This window comes from Lonchura striata, chromosome 16 (assembly GCF_046129695.1).
Source record: "Lonchura striata isolate bLonStr1 chromosome 16, bLonStr1.mat, whole genome shotgun sequence".
NCBI classification, from domain to species: Eukaryota; Metazoa; Chordata; class Aves; order Passeriformes; family Estrildidae; genus Lonchura; species Lonchura striata.
The window spans coordinates 15517012-15529658 of record NC_134618.1 but is presented as its reverse complement, the minus strand read 5'-3'; the positions used below and the strand labels follow the sequence as shown (position 1 = coordinate 15529658).

The 12647-nt window shown below is 54.2% G+C and overlaps 1 protein-coding gene across 2 annotated transcripts in view; it reads right to left on the bottom strand.

Annotated features, from left to right (window-relative positions):
• The window catches only part of RAI1 (retinoic acid induced 1), a 72402-nt gene that overhangs the window by 28240 nt on the left and 31515 nt on the right, over positions 1-12647 (bottom strand). For both annotated transcript variants that reach the window (XM_077786897.1, XM_077786896.1), the window contains exon 2: positions 8959-9039. The gene's annotated coding sequence lies outside the window, so the exon portion shown is untranslated. The remainder of the gene's footprint in view (positions 1-8958; positions 9040-12647) is intronic.

The following is a 12647-nucleotide window of genomic DNA, read 5'->3' as shown; positions in this document are numbered from 1 at the left end:
AAGGAGGCTCAGGGGAAAACTTCTCACTCTCCTTAAGTCCCTGACAGAAAGGTGCAGCCAGGTGGGGGTCAGGCTCTGCTCCAGGCAACAGGCGATAGAACAAGGGGAAATGGCTCCAGCTGAGCCAGGGGCCATTGAAAGTTGGATATTAGGAAAAATATCTTCACCAAAAGGGTGGTCAAGCATCAGAACAGGCTGCCCAGGGTATTGGTGGAGTGTTCATCCATCTTGGAAGTGTTCAAAACAATGTTTGGATATGGCATCTGGGGACATGGTTTAGTGGTGGGCTTGGCAGTGTTCAGCTAATGGCCGGACTTGATGGTCTTAGAGTGGTTCCCAACCTTAATGATTGTGTGATTCCATGATTCTATGCAGGATGGGCAGCACTGGGACAGGCAGCAGCCTTGGCTGCACCTCTGACATGTGGAACAGCATTGGGAAAGGGCAGATGGACCCAGTTTCAGGACATGTCCCCAGCCTGGGGACGCCAGCAGAGTGGCTGTGTCAGCCTCCCCCATGGTGCTACTCCAGGCAGATGCGCCAGCCCAGCGCTCACCAGGGCACCTCAGACCTGCTCACAGCTGCAGAAATCACACTTCTTGCACTGTTTTAATTTAGCACAGCCAGAAATAAGAGGAACAAGATCCATTGGGGTCGGAAAGGGCAGAAACCCCAATCAGAGGAAGATCTGGCACCACACAAGTGCTCCTGCAGCTTTCCTTGTCGAGACAGCCTGTCCTGGCTTCAGCTCATGCCCGGCTGGGGTGGCACAACCCTGTCACAGCGACACAGCCTCACCCCAGAGAGCTGAGGGAGATGCAAACCCTGGGAGAAGGTAGAAATGGGACACTGACATAGGCACAAAAGGCTCCTCCATCATGAAGATGGATGAGAATGAGGGAAGAATGAACAAGGATCCAAGCTGAAGCAGAACCAGCTGATGTGGAAGATGTACCATGCCCCCAAAACCAGACCCTCTGCCATCAATGTAGATGGTGTCTTATTTTCCCTGGATTCTTTCCCATTCCCCTTCCCATAATCCAGAGCTGGGGGGGCCACTGCAAAGCCTGCAAGCCCCGTGACTCCAGTGGCAGGAGATGCAGGAGCCATGGGCAGTGATCACAAGAACAGGGAAAGCAGCAACCTCAGGTTGCAGATTAGCTTCATTTTACAGCCAGGGAGGCAGAAACCTCCCATGGTTCAACATCTTGCTGCAGACCACACAGGGAGCCTGGGGAAAGCCAGGGGGAGGTCGCAGGTCTCTCTGGGGTGAGAGCATCCTCTCTCCAGGGAGGGAGGGAGGCAGCTCAGCGCCAGCGGGACCCCACAGCAGCCCCAACCCATCGCCGCACCCCAAACCTCACCCGGGGCCCACACGCTGCACCCCTTCCCCCCCGACCCCGAACAGTGGGGGCTGCAGAAACCAGTTTGGCAAAGAGAGAGAGGCTCTTTACCCAAGTTTAAATGCACTTCCCTTGACTCGGTTCCCAGTTCAGCGTAGAGGAGACCCAGCTTGGCCGGCAGCCACGGCGCTCAGCTCTGCACGTCCCCGCCGAGAGACACATTCCTCAGCACTGCAGCTAAGTGCAGCACAGCCTTTGAGGCCTTCACCCCTGCTTCAATGATAATTTATGCCCTCTGACCCAACTCCCCCTTTTAAATCAGGCTGATCAATAGAGAAATCAGACAATCCTTTTAAGAAACTATCTCATCTGATCCTGCCAGCTAATGATCTCTGCTCTTCTTACAGCTGCTAGGGGAAGCAGGAGGGAAAAAATCCACTGGGCCAAATTCCTCCTTCCTCAGTCCAAGCAGGAGCAACAACAACGCTGATGATTTGCATGGAACCAAAACAGGAGATGCCAACTCCTGTTTTTTGGAAAACAAGCTGAGCATCATGCTGCAGGGAAGCACTAGCTCCCAAAATTTGCTCCCTCATCCATCTCACCACCAAACATGCTATTCTCCCATCCTGGGAGCCCTGACAAGACATCCTCACTCTTCTTACAGGTTCCAGCTTCCAGGCTCTCCAATGCCTCCCCACCAAAGAAAACCCAGCAACACAAAGCAACAACTCCAAATCTGGTTCCTGGCTGAGCCATGGTCACCCCCACCCTGCTCTGTGCACAGCAAGGCTCCAAGGGAACGCTGTGAGCACTTGGCTGGAAAACCCCCACTCCTCACAGAGATCCTCACTTCACCAGGGCAGCAAAAGCTCAGGGGTGCAGCCACCTCCTGCCCATAGAGCATCTAAACAAGATCAGCTGAAGAGGGAACAGTGTCCAGCACAGCACTGGGAGCAGTGTGGAAAATCCATGGAACAGCCTCCAGAAGGGCTTTATTGATGGCAGCTGCACTTCTATTTAACTGGCAAAGGAACAGGGTTAACCAGTGAAGAGGGAAGCATCAGAGAACCCTTGAAGTCTTCAAAGTAAATCAGCTCCTGGAACAAACATGCTCGGTAGCCAAATGTCCCTTCTCCTTTGTGTGTGCAGAGATACTGACATTTATTATGATGCCCAAACCACCCAGAGGAAGGATGCTCTCCTTGCATCCAAGGGCCATTTCTCACCCTGGCACAGCCACAGGGATTTCTCCCCTGTCCAGGCAGAGAAGCCACCACTCCCTCCTTTAAACCACCCAGGAGGCAGGATGGGACCGTGTCCTGGGGATACTCAGCACCTTCCCAGCCCCACCAGGAGCCAGGGACCAGGCTCCAAGCCCGGGACACCTCCAAAGTCCCTCCACCATCTCTCCCCTCCCACCCAGCCCTTGCTCTGAAGCCCAAGAGCAGATGCAAAAGCCAAGGGGTCTGAAGGGCTGCGGCAGCACAGCACGGTGCAGGTCCTGCCACAGCAGTCACAGTGAATTACAAGGTATTAGAGCCCCGTGCTGCCGTGTCTCTGTGCAGCAGCAGTCACGGTGAAGGACATGCTATGATAGGACTAGAGTCTCCTCTGGAGAATCCAGTCACTGGCCTGGTGGAAGGCAGTGGTATGAGAGGCCAGCCCTGTTCTATAGATCATGTAGTGACAGGCATGTGAAGGACACACTATTACAGGACAAGGAGGGCTGAGAGCCGTGGGGTTTGGGGAGGGGGGATGGCTGTGCCTCGCTGGATCACTGAGTGCCCACGCTTTGCGAGCCAGCAGCCGTGAACGTTTTTAATTATGCTTTCCTACTTTATCGAGCATCTCATTTTCATTTACACGCCAGCCATCTCCACCTGAGAACGTGGCCACTGCTGCTCCTTTCCAGCACTGCTCCCATATTCCCTCACGCATCAGCTGGAGGGACCCGGCAGAGCTGGAGATCCATCCTCAGCACAGGGGACCCATTTGGTGACAGAGCTGCCCTGCAGCTCCCCTACACTCCCCACACGATGCCAAGGACCGTGAGGGAGCTGGGCAGAGCCTCCCTGATGCTCGGTGTCCCTCCCTGTCGGAGCAGCCAATTTTAGTGGCTGCCATAAATGCAGCAGGAGCAGTGTCCTCTGGTGAGGCATCGAGCGGTGACTAAGAGCGGAGATGACAATAAAGCAGAGGAAGCAAGGTCTGACTGCAAAGCAGCAAACCACCCCCCCGAATCCTGCTGGGAGGCAGTGACTGATGATGCCCCTCCAAACCAGAGCCTGAGCCCAGTGAAGGAGGGCTGGGCTCACTGGGGCTCAGGATGAGCCCTGGTGCAGGCTCGGTTTGGGTGGAAATCCCATAAAGAGGAGGGGAGAAAGGCTTCCCCCATCAGGACACCGGGATGGAGTTCAAGCCTCTTAGCAAAGCACACAGGGAGACTTCTGTACAGCCCCTACAGATAAATCTACCCCCTGAAAGCATTCTCAGTGGTAAATGAGGTAGAGGCTGTGCAGGACTTGACAGCTCGAGGTGTATTTATGGTGCTTTGGCACCGGGGATACAACCAGTTGGGATTTTTGCTCGGCTCTACCACTTGGGCATAGCACAGCCACAACAAACCCATTTGAATACCTCTTGTTTCAACCAAGGCAGAGATCCAGCCTATTCCCTGCGGAGCAAGCGCCAGACCTGGGGCCAAATTAATCTCCGATGGATCTCCATCAACTTCATGGAGTTACAACTACAATTTGGCCCATGCCTGACACGTAAATCTGCTCATTTTTCTTCCAAATTGTCCAAATACCGCAGCATTTGTTAGCGCAGGAGAGGGGACGCATCCTCCGGGAGAGATCTCTTTGGATACCGCGCCAGCCCTTTCTTTTTTTTATTTCCTTTGCTGCCTGGGATAAAAGGCAAGCGAGACAGACCGTGGTACGTGTCTGAGCTGTTTGGGAAAGAAATAGGAATTTCCTCCTGCCATTCCCAGTCTTTTGATAGGCAGGTGGGATGCGAGCAGGAATAACTCAATCAAGACAGAGCAATTTTTAATTAATTTGTGGATCCCTTCACCGGCTGATTGCCTTGGAGACAAAAGGGAAGCCTCTCCTTTAACACTTGTGTGTGCCTGGTACTCTGAGCCTCCCCTTTTCACCGGCACATCTTTGGTCTTGAAAGCTGCACAAAAGGAAGAATTCCTTGATCTTTTGCCTCGGCTTTTGCTAAGATGGAGACACACATGAGGGGGTGCTGGGTTGGGGGGTTTTTTGGGTTTCTTTTATATTTTGGGGGGGATTATTAAAGCCCAAAATTCACATAAGAGAGAGGTGAGGAAGGGGAAAAAAAAAAAAGAAGGAAAGGGGAATAAAAACGCTCAAAGCTAAGAAAGGAGAGCATTTTCCGTCAACACCTTCTGCCCAGCCCGCTCCATCCCCAAGGGGAGGGAGTTGAAAGGTTCAAGCTACATCAAGTGGTGAGTAATGCAACGGGAGGCTCCTGCTCAGGGCTGGGCTCTCGCCCTCTGCCACCCTCCCTGCCCCATGCCCAGTGCTGGCGGGGCAGAGCCCAGCTCTCACCCTCCCCTTCTCCCCCACCAGCGACCGTGGGGATGCGGGAACTTCCAAGGCAGTGAGTGACACCACAATTATCGATTGCCGGCTGCAAAGGCTTGCTCTCGCCTCCCCCCCTCTTCTCACTTGTTTTCTTCTGTGCAGCAGTGCCAGCCTTTAGAGACTGCTGCTGTAAAAGGCTCAGATTGACGGGGTGTCAAGATATCCGCTGCCCCTGGCTTTTAACGTTCCCTTGCAGGGGGGAGCAGGAAGAGCCCCTGCACCGATGAGGGGAGCTTGGATAGCTCCAAAAGAAAGGGAGGAATGAAAAGCCTCCCTCTCTCCTCCGTTGAGGAGATGCTCTTGAACCACAAGCAGCTTTTTCAGCCTCAGCTTGGCTGCGTGCGTCTCGGAAATCTCAAGATGCTGGGAAGGAGGAGAGGCGATGTGCCAGCCGGCCCCTGCCAGTGCCGGTGTCCTGCCCAAAATCAAGGCACCCAGGAAACACACCCCGCTGCCCAGCAGGTCTCTGTGGGGTGGCACACATGCCTGACCACCCAGCAGGTTTGGCAGTAGCCATTTTAAAGGTGGGGAAGACAAGACACATCCAGGCCAGATAAGGTCACCCAGAAGAGGTTGCAGCAAAGGGACTGGGACACCCCAGTCTGGGCAAATCCTCTGCTGTTCAACACTGATGGCACAAGGGGTGCCAGATCAGAGGGTTTTCCTCGCAAAGACTGGCAAAGCAGAAACTCCAGGTGATCCCAGATCCCCTACCAAAGGCTGAGATGTCACCCTGCCCAATGGCCCTAGGATGGTCCCTTGCCAACCCTGCCCCCAGCTCAGCTGGCCACCTACAGCAAGTGCCATCCCTGCCACAAAATGGGGATGGTCACCTGTCTGTGGAGGTGTTTGTTTGCAAAGCCTGGTGGCACCTTGGGACCATGGCTAAGTGTTATGTGCTGGAGACAGGGGCCTGAAATTAAAGCCAGCTCCACGGCTGTCTGTGTCGACACCTGGTGATGGGAGGAGAGGGATCGATGATGGAGAGTCTGTCGCTCCTGATGCATCGCTGTCAGGGTCAATACACAATTCCCGGGGAGATCAGATGTCCAGGTTAACTGCTTTGCCTCCCTGCTAAGCCGATGGGCTGGCAGAGCCCCATCCTGCTCACACATCCTCCTCCCCAGCACGCTCACCCCACAGCCACCAAATGCCACTGACAGCAGCCCTGGGGCTTGTGGCTCTTGTTTTCATCCATGCAGAGCTCAGGTGTAGTTCAAATGGGTGCCCAAGGCTGGGAAAGGGACACAGGGACAGCAAGGACCTGCCCCCCAGGAGCTTTTGGCTGTATCAAACCAGCCCACTGCCATGGGCAGCATCACCATGAGACCTCGTGGGGACACAGGGCTTGGGGACACAGGCCAGCAACTCCTCTGGCCACCCGAGGGGGCTGGGAGGGGAAGTGGGGGTGATCAGACCTCTGAAGGGGGGAGCCCCATCTGCCAGTCTCCCTGAGCACCCCTGAATTCCTGAGCAACAGAAAAGGCAGGAGAAAAGGGAAACTTGCCCAGCACGGGTCCTGCAGGCTCAGTGGCTGTGTCCTGCTCCTCACCCTGGGTGGGCAGAGCATCTGCGTGGCTTTGGCACAACACCTGTCCCCTCCAGGCGACAGCACAGACCCCCGTGGGACAGAAGAGCCGTGCCAGCAGGGCTGCACTGTGCCCTCTGCACCAAGCAGGCTTGTGGCACTCCATGGCACCCCGAAATCACTGCAGTGAGCACAGGCAGGAGGCAGAAGCCGTGCTGTGCTCCCATTCCCGTGTGCCACGCCGGGCAGGACCCGTGCCAGGGGGTCCTGTGAGGACGAGAGCCACCCGCAGCCAGGCTGCAGCATCTCACCCCGACAGCTCCCGGGGGCTTTCAGCTGCTCATCTCCTCCTCCAGCACAGCACAACCTACCCGGGGGAGCCCGGTGTGACCCCCCGAAGAGGGGACCAGGGGGTCCTACCTGCTGTCAGCCCACGGAGCCAGCCTGGGGGGGACACAGCATCACACCCGGCGCAGCCAGACTCGCATCAGCCCCCCACAAAAAATCCCGAGAAAACAGAGCGCGGCATGAATAACAAAAGCAGCGATCAGTAAAGACTCTCCCAAGAGGCTGCAAGTTCTTCAATTAGAGCTCGCATTATAGGAATGAGAAACTCCACGCCGTCTTCCGTAAGGATAACACTTTTTTTCCCCCTCTCTTTTAAAGAATAAAGGGAGGGGAGGGAGAGGAAGGGCTGCATCTCTAATGCAACAGACAGGTCTGCTGAGATTCACTTTGGCTCTTATTTTGACTTTCATCTAAAAGAGCTGCCCTGGGAATCCATTAAGTCCAATTTAAATCGGCTCTCCGCCCTCACGGCTTCTCCCCGCCTTCGCAGCCCCCCCAGCTCCCTTCTCCCCCCTCCTCGGAAGCAAACAAACACAAAAGCAAGGCCAGGCAGGGCAGGCAGCGAAGGGCAGCACCGGCGCGGTTTCGGAGCCCTTCCCCGGGGGATTTCAGCCTTCCCCAGGGCAGTCGCTCCATCTTTATTTCCGCCCAAATAAACACAATCCGGCCACGTTTGGTATCCCCCACCTCGGCGGCTTTTTTGGGGGAGCCGGTGGGATTTTGGGACCTGCTTCTGCTCCCCGCACATCTCCCCCCCCCCCTCCCATCCACACACAGGCATATTTCCCCTCTGGTTTTATTATTTTTGAGGACAATTAGCTCCATTAACGCCGCAAGCGGCAAAGTTGGACGGGATGTAATCACATACTTCAGGTTGGTTGGGTGTTTTTTAGGGTTTTTTTTTTTTCCTCCTCCTCAATGAGCTTCCCCACCCCGAGATCATTCCTCTGCCTTTGGGAATCGCCCCCCCTCGCAGCCGGGCGAGGGACGGACCCCTCGCCTTTCATCTCAGCACACTCATTCAAGCTCTGCTTCTGTCGTATAAGCAGTTTTCCAGCTCTTCCCCCCCCCTCCCGCCCCGTAACACACCCGCTCTGCATTGCATCCTATTCATATGTTTTCAATCATCGCCGTTTCGTTATTTAAAACAAAAGCACACGGTTCCCCACCCCCGGGCAGCACTCCGAGCCCCCTCAACCGGGCTCCACGGCTATTCCCTGGTTTGTTTGTTTATTAATGTCAACGGAGGATTTGGAGGCAAAATTTGCCGTGGGAGAATGGGAGCGGGAGGTGAAAGTCCCATCAAGGGGGTTTCCAAAGGCGCAGCCAGATGTGCAAACCCCACGATTCCTTGGGTTATCTGCTAGATCCATTTTTCCCTGCCCCGCCAGCCACCGAATAAAAGAAAGAAAATCCATCAAGTCAGCGTTCTCACGTGCAGACAACGGCAAGGAGAGCCAGGCGCCCGCCCGCGGCACCGCCGCAACTTTTGGAAGTATAAAACCATGCACATCCATAACTCCTCAATTAAATAAGCCTTCCCGGGAAGCCTTCCCTCTGCAGAGGCTTTCACAGCCCCTTGCCCATTATTATTTTAACTTTCCAAAAGTAGGGATCCAGGACAAGCAAAACGAAATCCACCCCTTCCACACACAAACATTTCCAAGTCTCAGCTGTATCTTTGTTCAGACACCCATCAATCGGCAAGTCAGGAGGGGTTTTTGGACCGGTTGCAAATTTCTTTATTACTTCCAGAAAAGCAAAACAACCCCCCCACACACGCCCCCCGGCTCCTCCGTTGCTGCTGCAAATAGGACACACACACAACACACACAAGACACACACACACACACACGCACGTATAATCCCCCCTCCCTCCCCAAACTCCGCGATGCCGGCGCCCTGCATCCATTCAATCGCAGCAGCACACGAGTTGCACAAGAGAAAAAATAAATCCGGGAAAAGCTCTGTCCGCACACCCTCACCCGCCGCCCCCCCCCCCACCCCCTTCACGCCCTCCCTTCCAATTCTGCTGCGGCTTCAAGGAAAAAAAAAAAAAGAAAAAAAAAAAAAGAAGGAAAAAAAGGAAAAAAAAGCACAAAGATGTAGCTTGCAACAATACCTGCGATGGTCCTCGCTCTCTCCTCTCTCTCCTGCTGGCTCGCTCTCCTCCTCTTCCAGAGCACAGTAGCCAGATTAGATCCTTAGAAAAAAAAATGTGAGAAATAGCACAATTCTCCTTTTTTTTTTTTTTTTTTTCCTTCCCTTCTCAGCAGCCCTTCTGAGCTCCTTCACTAACCATTATTCATAGACCACTAGGGGATATAAGGTAATTAGAAACGGCCCTATAGCATCCAGCCTGAAAATGTAATGCCAGCGGTAGGAGTGGTGGAGGGCTCTGGCTGCGGGCGGCTCCGGCAGAAAGTGCTCGCTGGAGCTGGGGACCGAGGTGAGAAGTGGGGTGGAGGAGAGGGCGAGCGGCAGCGGGTGCTGGCAGCTCTCCCGACACAGACCAGGGTGGCCAGGGACACCGAGCGGCACCGCTTTGGGTTGGGTTTGGGCTTTTTTTTTTTTTTTTTTTTCCTTTGGGTTTTTTGGTTTTTTTTGTTTTTGTTTTTTGTATTTTGGAGTGGGCTCGCCGTGCCCGTGTGAGCCGTGCTGGGGCTATGTGTGTGTGTGTGTGTGTGTGTGTGCGTGTGTGTGTGTGTTTGTGCCAGGAATAGCAATCAGCAGAGGCAGCACACAGAGCGCAAAAATGCCATCATGCAGGGTCAACAGAAAGCTGCAGACATTTTTTTTCTCTCTCTTTTTTTTTTTTTTTTTTTTTTTTTTTTTTTTGTAGGCTTAATCCTCTGGAGCGGGGGAGAAGGAAAAGGAGGAGGCTGCTGCCTTCTTTATAGTTTTGATTTTTTTTTTTTTTTCCTCTTCCAACCTCGTAGCACCAGATTAACCCCCCCTTCTCTCCCCTCCACACACACTCTCTCCAGCCCCAGCCATCCCAACCCTCCGCCAGCACTGCACCGGGGAGATGCCGGAGCCGGCGCAGGGTGGGATGCGGGTCTGGCCGGCGCGATGAGCTGGGTGGGATGAGCTAGGTGGGCTCGGCAGGGAAGCAGAGCAGGAGGGAGGCAGCGCGGGGGGGAAAAGGGGGGAGGTGGAGGCAAATGAACAAATCACACCTGCAGCTTTCTGCGTGCCGGAGCCAGCTGCAGCCCAGGCAGCGACCGGCAGGAAAAATCCAGGCGCGCTGGCTCCCAGCACCATCATCTGCGGGGATTTAGGTGCACGGTGAGCCGGTGGCAATCATCGCTGGGAGCGATTGATTTTCGGGAGGTTTATTATTAGCAGGAGGGGAAAAGGGAGGTGCTAACAAAGAAGCAACCCTTCCATACACACACACACACACACACACCGATTTTTTCCAAGGGGTAAATAAATAAAAGCCGTCGCAGAGGCGAGGAGGGGCAGCTGGTCCCCTCGCCAAGGGACGCAGAGCTGTGGTGGCCCTGGCACACCGGGCCACCCGTGCCGTGCCGGGGTCGGTGCCGGTACCGGGACCGGTGCCGGGGTCGGTACCGCGCAGCTCCGGTTGCTGCCCGAAGGGCGCAAACGCCCAGCCCTGCCTCCTCCCACGGCTCCGCTCTGAGCCTCTCGTTAATTGAACTAAAGCTGTTCACCTTGATAACGCAGCACGGCAGCAAGTTTCCGAGCCGTACGCGGGGGGCTGGAGAGCTATTTGATCCACTTCCAAGGCGCTGCCTTTCAATTCAACCCCTTGCTCTTGAAGGATGGATAACCAGGCCCTCTCTTTTCCCTGTTAATTACTCGAGATAGGAGCCATCAAGCTGCAAACCAGACCAAACCTCACAAGGGGATACAGTACCTGCAAAAGCAGACTGCTTGTTCTCATCTGCCATCTTTTTCCTCCCCATCCTCATCCTCATCCTCATCCCCATCCCCATCCCCATGGCAGACCCAGTCTGGCTGTTTGTGGGTAATACACCACAATATGTTCCCAGCCACCTCCAGCTTCACACAAGCCTCTCTGCAGGATGGTAAATCAAGCTGGGACCTCACGGCTCTCCAGGGACTTGGTGTTATTCCCCTTAATCACCAACCTGCCCTGCCCTTCACACACAAGAGCCTGGCACTGTTTGGCATCACAAACCGTGACTACCACCCTAGTAAAGCCAAGGTGGGATGGACCCAAAGGACGTCACCCCCAGCTTCTCCTCTGGGATTGACAGAAGACTAAAGGATTTGTTATTTTTACTCTACAATCCAATAAATTCAACAATCTGGTCTGTCCATGTTATTTCCCAGCTCTGGTATGTATGAAATTCCCACCTCCAGGAGTCCTGTGATTTCAGGAAGACCTCATCTCTGCTCTCCTCCAACCCTGACCTCACTGTGGTGGGGAGAAAGGTTGAAACCACAAACCCCAGAGAGCCCCATATGCAAATTAAATCACCACCAAACACTTTGATTACTAAACACTGTTATTTTTCTGGAACCTTTAAAGTTCAGCACCTACGATTTACGGGTTCAAAGAGGCTGATTTCATGACTTCTCAGCATTTCTGAGGCGTCAACACCCACATCACCTCTGTTTGCATGACACGGTCACGTCTATCTAAGCCCAACCACTGACTGGGTGGGAGACCACCACCTATAACACCAATTAACTTCACTCATTAAAACCTCCAAGCTCACAGAGGATGCTGCTGCTCAGTTGTGCAGATTGAAAAGTTTCCATCCCCTTGATAACATCCAGATCCAGAGCATTGTGGAGCAGATCTTCACCCTGAGCTACCACAAAACAGCACGACCAGCACCAAAAAGCCTCTTCCCACCTTCCCTGCCATGAGAGCAGGGCTCACCTTGCTGATCAAAGTTGGAGGCTTCCCTGGACGTAACCCCGCACCTCCTGCCCTGGAGAGGCTAAAAAATAATGACTCATTGCAATGTTATTTCTGGAGCTGCTAAAACAAAGGCACTCTGGCTCCCTTGGTGTCTCACTGCTTCAACCTAAATGATAAGGCATCCTGAGAAAACGGAGCTTTTCCCACCAGCCTCCTCATCCAGCCTTGACATGAGTGGCCAACCTGAGGTCCAAGGACCTCCCCAGCACCTACACAGGATGCTCTAAGCTGGCTCTTTTTCATTCATCTTTCTTTCATCTCTCATCCTGGCAGATTTTCCCTCAGCCCCACTCCCAGCCATCCCAAAGGATGGTTTTTGTCCCCTGGCTGGGGTGCCACACACCCCACGTGTGCGGTGGCTGCTCACAGGCAGGAGCAGCAGCCCTGCCCCAGCTCTCATCAAGCTCTGTGCATCGGCTCCGAGCGGATCCGATGGATTTTCATTTCCTAACTTTACCCTTCGGGCTATTTCTAACAAGCTTCCTCACGCTTAAAAAAAAAAAAAATAAAATCCTTCATCTTGCAGTGTAGTGTCAGAACAGCAACACTCAGAATGACTGTGCCTGCGAGGAGGCTGGAAATTAATTATATCACAGTGGCTTTAGGTAGGGATCCATCCACTGACCTCCTTGTCCAGCTCCCGTCTGGGACCCAGAGAACAGCCAGAAATCCCCTCCCAGAGCAAACAGGCTTTTTTTGGCCTTGAAAAATGTATTTTTGTGGTGTGATGTTTGGTCTGTGCAGCACAGCCTTGGGCGTGGAGCCACCACTGTCCTCCCGTGACCCCGTGCCCTCCCCGTACCCCACGTCCCCAGCCTTGAGCCTCCTTGTGTAGCCTCTTCCAGCAGCACGGGTCCACCCACCCTGCTGGACTCAACCTTCCCACTGAG